Source organism: Pimephales promelas, chromosome 10 (genome assembly GCF_988280905.1).
Source record: "Pimephales promelas chromosome 10, fPimPro1.hap1.1, whole genome shotgun sequence".
In the NCBI taxonomy this organism is placed as follows: domain Eukaryota; kingdom Metazoa; phylum Chordata; class Actinopteri; order Cypriniformes; family Leuciscidae; genus Pimephales; species Pimephales promelas.
Genome location: NC_142778.1, coordinates 23,543,263 through 23,557,533, shown reverse-complemented (window position 1 = coordinate 23,557,533; position 14,271 = coordinate 23,543,263).

The window sequence follows — 14,271 nt, the reverse complement described above, 5'->3', positions numbered from 1 at the left end:
TTTGGTCTATGTGTTTAGCCCTTGTTCCCACAAATAAACAAACCAACAGACTAATTCGCTCTGTTGTGTGTCTGGTGTCTAACGAAGACCATGTGCAGTGAACACAAACATATAATGAGTCATTCACTGTGGTGCTGATGTGGTAAAGATGTAAGCAGCTACAGACAATAATCTAATGCACCTTTCAGTCAACACAGGGATGTGTTATTGCTGCGCTGCTGCTGCTGATAACAGATAATTATTCACAAGTTTGGTCAACATTGCAGCTTATCTTGGCTAAAATGGTCTGGTTAAATGGTAAAATCTCAGGAAACCATTATGTCCAAATTCTTTCTTTCTTTCTTTCTTTCTTTCTTTCTTTCTTTCTTTCTTTCTTTCTTTCTTTCTTTCTTTGTGTGTCTGTCTGTATCCTGTATCTAAACTTTGAGGCTTTTAATTTTTTTTTTTTTGGTCATTCTTTTTAAATGAAAGATATTTCTTTGCATTCCAATTTAACTTTTATTTTCCTTATATTCAAATTCTGCTAGAATCTGCAATTCTGAAAAGGCATACGAAATTCAATTCTGGATGGCGCTAAGTGGGCTAATATATTTTAAAGATTGGATGACATGTACCTTGCAAACTTTGGCAAATTTAGTGTTGCAGTTTAATATCTTGAAACATGACAAACTGATTAAAACCTGGAAGTTTGATAATGTTGGCCAATCAAACTGATGTTTTGGGAATTCTCAGTTTGATAAAGCATTTCTTTATTTATTAGATGGTCTGTGAATGGTCAGTAAGAGTGCCACTTGAAGTTAGTGCTATACACACACACACGCGCAACACATTCTCACCCCAAGGCGTCACCTTTGACCATGCTTCAATATTTGACGTTTTAGGCGCCCTTTAGCGTCACTTATATGACGCGATCCTACGGCGTCATCTAACTGACGCTAAAGGAAAGCGTCAGTTAGAGGACGCGGTTAGGTTTAGGTATGGGGTGGGGGTAGGGTACACGCGATCCTAGGGCGTCATCTAACTGACGCTAAAGGGCACCTAAAGCGTCAGATATTGAAGCATGGTCAAATGCTTCCAAAGGCGTCAGTTAGGTGACGCAGACAGAGAGAGACACATACACACTGCTACTACAAGTGGAAAACAAGGCAGTCTTTGGAGATAGAATGATGATGGTATTAAAGGTCCCCTGACATAGGGTTATTTTATTATTTTATAATGTTTCCTGGGTTGCCCTTATAATGTTAGTATTTTTCAGATCAAAAATAGTCATAATTTAGAAATAAAAGGCATTTTTCCTTACCTGATTTTAGCCGATTTGAACCCTCTGTTTGAAGGGGCGTGTCTGCTATGGAATTCAGTGTGACCGCCCACTGCTGTGATTGGCTGACATGCTTGCATATGAAATAGCTACATATTACATGTGAAACTCTCTCGAATACTTTTACTACAGCTATTATATGTTTTTTTTTTTTTACTACAGCTATCGAGATTAACAAATCGTGAGGAGTTTTAAAAGTATAAAGTATAATTTAAAATATTTTGCCGTGATGAGCATTGAGCAAGCAAACAGTCAGTAGTTCACGACATTGAAGATCTTATCATTGCTAAGCAGTTTCTGCTATAATCTGTAATGCTTTCATCAATGCAAACACGATGATGTACATACAGTAAGAGCTTCGTTGTGCAGTGAAACGTGTGTTATTTATTTCATATCGAGTTGTCCGAGTTGTTGTTCTTTGATCACTTTCTCTATATAATTTGATTAAATAAGATTACTTTCATCCTACTAAAAGAAACGATGTGAGGTTGATATTTTAGTCACTGGCTTGACTTATGCATAAACAGTATTGAATGATTTTGAGAACAATTACCTGTCTGAACTAGTCTACACATCAGAAACTGTTGCTTGCTAGCTTGATCGATTTATTCGAGTCAGACCACCAAGGCCAGTTGGCCCAAGTTGAGGAAACAGTCCTCGGTGAAATGTTTGGACCATTTCCAGAAAAGAATAAAATTAATTCATTGTTTCTTCAGAGGCTCGGATGAAGGAACTAAAAAATACTTTAGTGTTCATTTGTACATCCGCACACTGATCACCTGCCATGCTTCGTTTGTTTGCTATGATATCTCTCGAGGAAAAACTCAAATCGCGCACGCGAGTTCGTACTTCCTAGCTCATTTTCTCATGGGTGAGCCAAATTCTCTGGACGGGCAAAGCAGAGAAAGGGGACGTTACCATTCCTCCGGTTCGTATGACCGCATAGATGAGATTGAAGATCAGTCTGAGCTTTCATTTTCTCAAAGGCAGAGAAAGATAGCCAAAGCTCAGTTTACACCATTTGAAATTTCTAGCCACTGGGGGAGCATACAGAACTCATATTAATGTCAAAAAAAAAAAAACCCAGAAAGTGAAAATTTCATGTCAAGGGACCTTTAAGAGGAAAATGTTACAAAAAAAGAGGGAATTTGATAAATGTTTGGAATAGGTGTATGGAAATTATGGCACATGGAGAGAGACATTGAGCAATTTTAGGTTAGTTCCTGAGGGTGCTAATAGATTTCCTGCAGCTTTTTCGAGATTTGTCATTCAGATCTGGTGCTGGTTTTAAATTCAGCTGCAGCAAATTACCTGAACCCGTTCCTGACCCCCAATAACACACAATATCCTGACCATCTCTCCTAAAATACAAAGAGGCACACTTAAGTTTCGCCTCCCCCCACATCCTCAAACCTTGAACAGGTATGCAGAACATAAAAAATTATACTTCAATACCAAGCCACTTACTAACAAATGCATACAGCTGCATTTGAGCATCCTGCGGTGAAGCTTCAAGCACAGTAAACAGAGAAGTCCACTCCAAATAAACACACACTTCCTGTGTGTGTGACTCTCACTCTGGATTAGAGATATCCCAGAGTTGACACTTTTTCCTTGTGATGCTCTTCCCTGTGAAAAAAAAGACATAACTTGAAAATCAATAAATGAGTAAAAATCTGTAAACTGGTTTCACGATCTTCTAAATCAAATGAAACCGTATTTAAGCATACAGCTCTTTTTTTTATTTCACATAATAAAAATGATGTTTCCCAGTAAGTCACCCAAAAACATCCAATTGGCTTTATGCCTAGCTGCACTACTTCCTGAACTTCAGCCAGCTCCTTGTTTCCTGTCTGCTATTATTGGCCAAATTGATTAATTCAGGTGTGTCTGATTATTGTTGCCATGACTACTGAGGTCAAGCACACCTGAATTAATCAATTTGACCAAAAATGGCAGACAGGAAACAAGGAGCTGGCTGAAGTTCAGGAAGTAGTGCAGCTGGGCATAAAGCCCATTGATCTAGGAATCAGTCTAGAAGGGGAAATGTAATAATAATAATAAAAAAAAAAATCAACATTTGTAAACATTCTGAACAGGGAGTTTGTTTCATCTGTGAATTTGGTCTTTTAAATAGTTTAATCAAACCAAAGTTTATAGGATGTTTCCCCTCTCTCTCACTCTCTCTCTCTCTCTCTCTCTCTAAACAGTATTGTGCTTTCCCTGGACAAGATGGCTCCAGAACTTTCTCAAAGTCACGTACATTTACTTCACATGGCAAAAATGTGAATGCCATGTCAAATATTTATGGGTGTAGACATAAATATATCGTATGTAGAATCGTCAGTGCAGACTCATGACAAAGCTATTGTGTTTGAGTCAAGTACTGTTTGCATGCGGCATTCTTTTACCATGGACCTTTCACATCTTACTGTATATTGGCTCAACACAATATAAACACAAAAGATAAACAGGTATCAAAGAGGCATTACAATTATTTTGTTTTTTATCTTAAATAAGTAGAAAGCCTCATTAAAAAAGGGCTATATCTTTTCACACAAACAAATGTCTTACCAATATCACAATTATTCTAATTAATGTAATTTTAAAAATAGTAGATTAAAAACAGTAGTTAAAATTGGGAAAATAAATCCCATGGATGTACATATTACTTATTTACAAAATAAAAAAAAAAATTAAAAAAAAGTAACAGTGGCTACTAAGATATTATTATTATTTTTTTTTATTCAGGAAGAACCTGTTCTCGGATGTAAGGATTCTTCTGACTTGATCTAAAAAATAACAGAACAACTGTTTGAGAGAAAAGTGTGAGAAAAAGGGACTAACGTTATTTGTTTCTCAGATCAAAAAAAAAAATTAAATATTTTAGTTTGAATGATTTATTAGAGAGCCTCACTGAATAACATACATGTGAATGTACAAAATAATATTGACATTGGCTAAGAATGAGAAAATGTGAGAGAGAAAAAATGAGCTTGTTCATGTATGCACAGTATACAAACATGTTGTTCTTTCTTTACTGTGTCTGTAATAGACCTTTTAGAGTAAAGTGTTTCAATCACTTAAGGCGATCCAGAGAAGCCTGGGTAAATGTGAAACACTAATGAGGAGGTCGTAAAACTTCTATCTTTCACATGGCGACTGGAAATGTTAAGGGGATAGCCTGGGATAAATTTCAAATGACAAAAAAATACTCCTTTTTTTAATCTTCAAAGAAACAAAACGCAGACCACCTCAACTTGCACCCGGACACACAATAAACACACCAGTCTCTTTCTACATCCTAAGCACCTGTCAATATGCATCCCCCTAATTAGTCCTTTGATAGTAGCCAGATTTGGAGGGTCCATTACAGGCAGCTGTGCAGAAGTCAGAAGGTCCTGGTTGACTTGAATAAAGGAGCCAGCCTGAGGGAAACACCGGTGAACTTCTGCACAGGGACCTGAGCTCACAGCTGGGCTCAGACGGGCCAAAGAAATGGAGAATGCCACCACACACCATTCATGCAAAAAATCTGATCATCCATGCTAAAAAGTCCAGCATTGCTGGTCCCCAGCCTGGGAAGTGCAGGGTACACCATTGCTTTCAATGAGAAGGAGAATATGACCTTTGGCATTATACACAGATGCATTGGATATGGGCAGAAATTTATAAAGTACAAGAAACCCGGACTTGAATAAAAGTACAAATGCTCTATCAAAAAAGTGACTTAAGTAGAAGTTGAAGTGCTCTTTAAGCACCACTTAAGTAGAAGTACTAAACTATTCAACATTTTTTGTACTTAAGTATTGCAAGTAGTTTATTTTAAAATGAAGTATATTGTGTCATGTAATTATTAAAGAAAGCAGTCAAAAGTTTGAACTAGAAATCAAATAAGGTGCTTTGGCGGGATACAAATTTGCTTTGGCGGCCGCCAAAAAAATGGCATTGCAGGACAACCCCTGTATTAGTTGTCAATGTGTGTGTCAATCAATACCATTACCCTATAAAACTGGCGAGCGATTAAGGCAGCATGAAAGCCAACTTGCAACGAATGATTCGTAAAAATTTTATAATTGTAACGAGTAACTAGCAGAACATTAAAAAAATAGAAAAAGTAGAATAGAAGTAAAAGTATTAAATTCATCGAAAATATCTACTGAAGTAAAAGTAGAAGTATGAGAAAAAAAACAATACTCCAGTAGAGTACAGATACATCATTTTAGTACTTAAGTACAGTACTTAAGTAGTTCTACTTCGTTACTATACATCTCTGGATATGGGAATGTTGTCGTCATGATGAAATTATATATTGGGTTATAATTTTGACATTATGACTGAATGTTGGAGTGTGATTCTCAATTTAATTAGCCAACACTTATTTTATTTATTTTTATTTACGCTTGAACACGTAACACAACCCCACCCCTGAACCTAGACTACCCATTTGCGTTACATTTACATTTATTCATTTAGCTGACGCTTTTATAGCCTGGAAAAACCCAGACAACTTCCGGCAAATTCAGATTTGCTCTAAATTTGAAAGTTAGTCTGGCAAAGAGCTCATTCAATCCCATTTCCAATCCGTCGAAATCGTGGCAACAGTCAGAAGCGCTGGGATTTTGAAGCAGATTTTGTAGTCTACATTACAAAGATGGATGCCGCCGTCGAACATCACTCATTTGAATCAGTTATCGCGTCTGTATTAACCGATTTGAACGTTTCCTTTTTGTTAAAAACCGAGCAAAGAACAACACTCGGAGATGTTTCTCCCAGCCGCCGCTCTGCATACGTCATCTCCTTCGTCGCTCTGATTGGTTTTAGGTCTACCCGCGATGTCCGTTGGTGACATCCCTCTGGAAATGATTTGTCTATGTCGCTTTGCCAGACCATAACTCAGTTACAACTGAGAATGGTCTGGTTTTAACCAGGCTAACGCTTTTATCCAAAGCGAATTACAATTGCTATATATGTCAGAGGTCGCACTCCTCGTGTCTTGCTCAGGGACACATTGGTGTCTCACAGTGGATTCCAACCCGGGTCCGTGACACCAAAGGCGTTAAACACAGGACAAAAGATACACAGATTTGTGCATCGCAGATACAACTACAGGCAATATTTAAAAAGAATAACTATCCCAAGTGTTCCAAGGCATGATTGAAAGACCCAAAAGTGATCACTGTCTCCATCCGCCATACATCATTTGCGCACATTAAAAAAAAGTCACCCGAAGAAAATTAACATCAGCTTTGAAAGTGAAATTGCATTGGCTCTCATATGTCTCATGATTGATTGTGTCATTACATCAGCTTTCATTGTGAAATGGCATTAGGCTTGTTCGACAGAAAAAGATATAAAATAACTTATTTGAAGAAACTGTAAGCATTAAACGCAAAGAATTATGCGACTTGATCTGATGCATAAGGCAAACAACTGAAAGCAATGGGGTACACTGTACGTCAAAAAATTATGCTAAAAGTGTACCCTGAGTGTTAAAAGGGGGTTCTGTCCCACCGCAGAGGTGTCCTGACCAAGTGTCAATATGTGACGAGTTGGGTGTGAGAATGTGTTGGTTATACTGGTCCACCAACTAGAGATGAACTATAACCAGCATGAACCAGCCTGAACCACCATGGAATTATGATGGTTTATTCTGGAGTTTTCAGAAGGGCAAACAAAGTGTGCAGATTTTATTTCTTTCTTTCTCTCTCTCTTTTTTTACCGCACATATCTGTGAATAGATTTAAAAATAATCAAATGTGAACTTTGAGCACTATAGTTGTTTGTAAGGCAATCAGATTAATGAAATAATTACCATTACAAGATCTTTTTGTTTCATTTTTGTTATAATTAAAATACCAGTACAAAAATTTAAGATTTTTAAAATACTTTTATCAATATTATTTTTACACTCTAAAAATTGCTGGGTAGTTTTAACCCAACGTTGTGTCAAATATGGACAAACCCAGCCATTGGGTTACATTTTTAAATTACATTTTTAACCCAACGTTTGGGTTTGTCCATATTTGACCCAAAGTTGGGTTAAAACAACCCAGCATTTTTAGAGTGTATGTAAATTTGTAGCAAAGTTTGTAAGTACATGTAGTTAAATAATATTACTCGGTACTTAATATATAATTATACTGTAACAAACCATAAAATAACCTTAAAATAATGTGTAATATAACTATATATAACTATATATAACTATATATAACTATATATATATATATATATATATATATGAAGAGTTCAGATGCAAAAGCCTCTAAGTGCCATTTGAAATTTTCTTCTAAAATGATCATTTTTATCAAGCTTGTATATTTAAGTTCAGTAATTTCACTTAAATGGCAATGAAGATTACCTATTAGTTGTCATTTAAGTTAAATTACTGAACTTAAATATACAAGCTTGATAAAAATGGTCATTTTAGAAGAAAATTTCAAATGGCATTTAGAGGCTTTTGCATCTGAACTCTTCATATATATATATATATATATATATATATATATATATATATATATATACATATATACAGTGTATCCCATGAGATGTGAGTGTTTTGTATATATAAATAAAAACACTCACATCTCAATAGACAGCACAGAACTATTAAATTTATCTTTTAATTAAAAAAATAAAATAAAACGGAGACGGAGATGCTAAGAACTTGATTGTGAATGTCTGGCAGTCCAAATCTGCGTAGGGTTTTGTGGAGTTCTGCTGGCTCATATTCCGTGTGGTCCAGCCTTTGACACCTACCCCACACACACACACGCACAGTCACACACAGTGAGGGATATGCAGTATACAGTCACAAATCTGTGGGCATAAATACACACGCCACTCTTGGGCTTTTGGGAAGTGTATCTACCATGGCCCCATGTTTGCGTGATTAGCTCTTGATGAGGCAGTACTAACGCCATCTGTAAATGTTTTAGCGTCCTTACACACACACACACACACACACCCTCCTTTCAGCCCGATTTGGTCTGAAATAAGCACAATAAAGGGTGCTTAAAACAAACGTCAGTGTGGGTTGTGCGCTTATGGTCCTGCTAGCCTGCTATAATAATTACCGTTGATGCTAAATGACCAACAGATGAGCCATTAGCACATGTGTGTGTGTGTTATTCTGTCTTACATGTTTTCTTATGTGCATGACTTGGAATTTGTGTGAAGGTGTGTGTATCTGGGTGGGAGGTTTCGGTTAATGTTCAGTCATATAGTCATGGTCCTGGTACCAGGAAACCAGTGGAACTAGTAGTTGCTGACAGAACATCATCTATCAAGTAGTCATATTGAAGGCAATGTTGGAGGTCTGGTTGTGTTTATGAAGGGCATTATAAATGAGCTAACTGTATTGTTTTGCTCTTTGTGGTTAAGGCTGTTTAACATTGACAGAATTGAATATAAGACTTTGTTTACATTGACATCCCACAAGTCATTTTTAGGCATAACTAACTGATACCATTCTAAAAATTTTAAAAATCCTGTCTCAATTTTTTGTCAGATCAACTGTCAGATCAGAATTCAGGTAGTTTTGGACTGTAATGGTTGACAAGAAAATTAAAGTTACTTATTTATTCATTTACTCACCTTCAAGTCGTTCATGTTACTTACTTTCTGTGGAAAACAACAACTTCCTGTGGAACACAAAATAAATAATCAGAAAAATGTATTTTTAATGCAGATGTCCAATATTCCTGGGGTCTTTTTTGTTTTGTTTTTTGAAAGAAGAAAATACTTTTATTCACCAAGGTTGTATTAAATTGGTCAAAAGTGAAAGTAAGATTTATTAAACGATTTCAATGTCAAATAAATGCTGTTCTTTTAAACTTTCAATTCATCAAAGAATCCTGATTTTTTTTAACTAATTTCAACATTGACAAAATATTTCCTGAAGACCAAATCAGCATATTATGATTTCTGAAGGATCGTGTGACACTGAAGACTGGAGTTAATGATGCTGAAAATTCAGCTTTGCCAAATATATTAAAATAGAAAAGAGTTATTTTAAATTGTGATAATAATTCAAAATATTACTGTTATCCTTTTGAACAGTAGTGTATATACAGCTACACGAGTCATATTTGCAGCCATATTCTGCTCTTATAACCACTCAGAACACCAGCAACCCCATGGCAACACCCTGGCAATGAACAAAACATGCTAGAATCTTATTGATGTTTCCCCCCCCCTTTTAAGCTCTCTTAACGTTATCATTTCAAAGCAAATTGCTATCGTTTTCACATCATCCTGTCAATTATTCCCCAAGTTGGCATGGAGGCCCCGGTTTCCCTTTCCTGATTGCCAGAAATTCCCAATGTGGAATGTCATTACTCTTGACAGCAACAAGAAGACTAATAAAGGAGAACTTTGAGATTTGTAATGTAGATGCAATGGCTACAAATCCATCCTATGGCTTATATGGGGTTTGGCAATTTAATGAGTCAAAGAGAAAGAAACGCAGCAGTCGGTGAGGTAAAAGTATGATTAGACGATCATGTTTCAGGTTTCGGAGCCTCTGTTATCTGATCGATTTTACACATGGGTGCATGGCTTGCACGAATGCCAATTGAAGTTATGCTTATTGCACATCTACAGGTCTAAAGGAGGGGCTGCTGGTACTTCAAATGAGCATGTTTATTTGACCGGTTCTGTTTGCTGTCTTACTCATTCTACCATTATAAAAGCCCCAGAGGATTGTTACAGGCCCTTTACATATTAATGACTAATTACCATACAGCTCAGTAATGAGAATAACATGTTGCTCCTAATGATCTGAAAGGTCTGGCAGTCATGAACGCTGGCTCTCACTTTAACACAGCACATAGAACACAATATGTACTCATCAATATTTCATTACACCTAAATTAAAACTAATTCTCTTCTCTCTGTGCAAGAGGGCTGTTTAATTTGAGTGGTTTAACAGATCTTTACAATTAGCCATTGAGGCATGGAAATTACCCGAGGACAAAGAATGGGCCATGTTGTATTATTTAATAAAGCACCACATTAATATGTACCAGAGTTAAAGCTGCACTATTAAGATACTGAAAACGTTTAGCTAGTTTCATGCACTCTTTCGCTTATTGCTTGCAGGTGTAACACAGTCTCATCCCAAGAAGTCATAATGTCGGACATATATGTTTTTTCCGTCATCAGAACGACCGCGTCGTTTCGCTTTTATCAGCTTTCAGATTATAACGTTTACTGTAGCTATGTGCGCTCAGTTTTTTTTTTTGTTTTTTTTTCCCGCACAGGCTATTTTAAGACAAATGCTAGACTAAAGGCCCGTTCACACCAATAACGATAGCTATAAAGATAAATAGCTTATAAGGTTAAGACATTTGCTATATAAATTAACAAAATGTAAAATAATATTCAGAAAACTCGTCTTTTTTCCATCTTTTTTTTTTAATTTCCATCTGATGGGTTTTATAAATATTTAATCAATAAAACGTATTAAAAAGAGCTTGTGACGATTCCACCTAATTATAGTTATATCAACTTCATTACTCCAACTCCAACCTGCCTAGAAAGCACGCAGTTTGTACCATCTCTGCTTGTTTGCAATTTATGCAAGGCTAAATAAAGAACTGTTTAAGTAAGTATGATGTTTACTCAAGAAACACTATATAAAGGCTAATGTATTAGCCTACACACCAAGGACACACCAAGGACTATCATTAAAGATAACAATAAAGATATAGCCTATAGTTCTAAAAATCGTTCTCAATATTAAAGAATAGCAGAGTACACGCCACATATAATCGATTAAACATTGACAGCCATTCAGATTCCATCTTGATTTAACAAGCTCAAACATTTAAAGCTGCAGACAATCCTGCGCTTAGAATAAATGTGGATGCCAATGTAGTTAATAATTTATATAGCAAATATAGCTTAAAGTGTTTTACCATTGGAGTGAATAGAGTGCCGAAGTGATGACGTCACTTTGTAGGACAACTCGGAAGCTAGCGGAGCATGGGTTTCCTCCCTATGGTTCCCTCGATTGAAAAGCTATGGATTTTCCCCATAGACTTTTGGAAAATTGCAAAAACAAGATCTGTGTTTAACAAAGAGTTGTGACCCTTACACGTTTTGTCTATCAAGATAATCTTTACAAGTTAATCCAAAATGTATACATTCTGAAGCCTATATAAAGTTTTTTTTTTTTTTTTTTTTTTTTAAACACAAGCAGACACAATAAAGTTTAAAAAAACACAAGCTGGTTATAATGCTGTGTTCTATGTCATACATGAAAAAATGACCTCACAGACCTTATTTCAGGCGATTTGGCAAAAACCCATTCAAAAGTTCCATAGACTTTAGAGCAAAGGGAACCAGGAGTGCTAAAATGCTAACTCACTTCCGCATTTTGGCCTACAGAGTGACGTCGTAACTTAGGCACTCTATTAATAATAATAATAATAATAATAATAATTCACCTCTTAATTTTTAAAATTCACTTCATTCATCCAGTCCCATGCAAAGCATTCTGGGAACTGGAAATCCTTTGCTCAGGTTTCAGCTATTGCTCCATTAACACCAACAAAAATTATTTCATGCAGGTTTCTATTTAACATAATATATAGACAAGATGTTTAATAATTGTGTTGAATTGCCTACCTAGAGTTGAACACACCATTCCTCATGTCCTTGGTCGAACTTGTTACTCTCTCTAAGCACAATCTGTGCCCCATTAAGGGACAGGAACTAATCCGTGACCCTCACACTCCTTACAGAAACAAACAGCACCCTTACAAATCTCAAACCAGCACTGACCAATTAAGTTTCGGTGCACAGAGGTCAGGGTGCATTCAAAGAGTAAAGTCTGAAACTGTGCGTATACTTTAGTTGTATAAGTGGTAGTGGTAGCAACTAAACCTGCATCAAACATTAATAAAAATCATTATTAAAATAAAGAAAACTGAACCCTTTATAGCTACACTGAGATTAAATTAAAAGAACTGAGACAATTTACTTGCAAACTAAACAGTGAACAAGTGTGCACTAGTGTAATATTGCAAAATTCCATTTTTGATTTTAAAATATTTTTTTGTATGTATTTGCAGCGTCACTTCAGTCTTCAATGTCACATGATCCTCAGAAATCCTTTTAATATGCTGATCTTATCAATGTTACAAACAGTTTAATTTTTGTGAAACATTTCTACTTTTTTTCAGAATCATTTGATGATAGGAAATCTTTCAATCATTAAGGGTGATCTGAAAAAGCTTTTTTAAAAGCAAAGAGTGGTCACACCAAATATTAGTTGTTTTTTGCACTAATTCCAAAATATTACCCTCAACAAATAATAGTTACATTCTAGATGTAAAATTCTTATCAAAATATGATGGAAAAGCTACCGCCAGGATGGTCTCTGTACACGAGTAGGCCACGAGCCCTATAATTGGGTGCTGAGACTATAGTTGAGACCCCTAGAGGCCTCTGTGGGCCCACACAAGACCTCAGTACACTGGATCACATGAAAAGGTCCAATGTTAATCTGATCCTTCTGATGCATTGGCAATCAAAATCTAAGGGATTATTTGTCAGCCATAACAAGTTTGAATGCTTAGAAAAGTGAAAGCATAAGTCAACTCGAAACCACCATGCGAGTGATGATTCTATTACAAACAAATCACGCCTATCCTACCATTGCGTAATGACTGAAACATTGTTTTTTTTCCCCCCCAAATATAAATATTTGTAAGTTTTATATATCCCAACAGATAACCCAAACATTGCATCGATCTGTGTTCACCCCTCAGAGTTTCAACAACCTTCCTGTATCCTTGAAGTGTAATGAATACTATTATTATTTAGACTTTGATTATCTCTGCTCAGGTTTTGCAGAGGATAGAGTCATGAGGTCATTTCTATCAGGGAGCAAAGCGATGGAGTGTCTCTCGTATCACACTATGTTTGTTATTGGTCCATGACTTGCTTGTTTTGAGATGGTAACTCCGCCTCGGGTCGACGACAAGTGATATCTGATTACCGTGACCCCACACCAGATAACCATCTAAAACCCATCCGCCGGGCCCTAAAAGCATCCTGCACATCCAGACACAGTAAACCGCTCTCCAAACACCACTGAAGAAATTAAAACGATACTCTCTTAAAAGCTGGAGCGTGGCACACACACAAAGATGCACATGCATCTGGACCTCCTCTGCTCAATGGGTTGGAAATAACAGTGCAGGCCTGTCGTCATAGATAGCCTGTTAAAAGCCATCAAGAAGACAGCAAAGAGCTCCAGAAGATTTGCTCTCTCAAAATCTGGACTAAGGTCCACGCTCCATCACCCTCAATTAAATGTTGTTTCATCTGCCAGCGGGGATGTCCTCTTAGGCCGGGTGAGGTGCATTTTCTGGCTCTGTTTGTTCATAAGATGGGCAGAGTCAACAGGAAATGGCTGTTTCTAGAGGTCACATTCCTGGGTGGGTGGGCATTCCTTAACCCTTTGATGCACAACATGGCGTCTAAATAGACCCGACTCAGTTTTCATTTTCCATATCTTTGCAAGAAATGAATTTCATCATTCAGCATCAGGTAGATCATTACAAATCTTTATTTAAAAAATTCCTTTCTTACTTTTCGAATAAAGATAGTTTTTGTGTCACTACCCTTCTAATGCGCAACATGGGTCTAAAAAGACACGTATTCATGTTTCTTTGCTGATTTGAAAGAAATGTATTTTATCAATTATTAATCCAGGTATTCATTAAATATCTTGATTTTGATTTCCACAAATCACTATACTTATTTTTCGTTGATCGTTTGTACATCAACTTTACACACATGCAAAATTTTACACATATCTGAACCTTTGATATTTATAAATAGTATAAATATATTTACTGCAGAAAACTATTAACCTGCCACACATTTCACAATTCAACACGTCTGGTTTTGTATATTGCATGCATGTAAGTTTTATA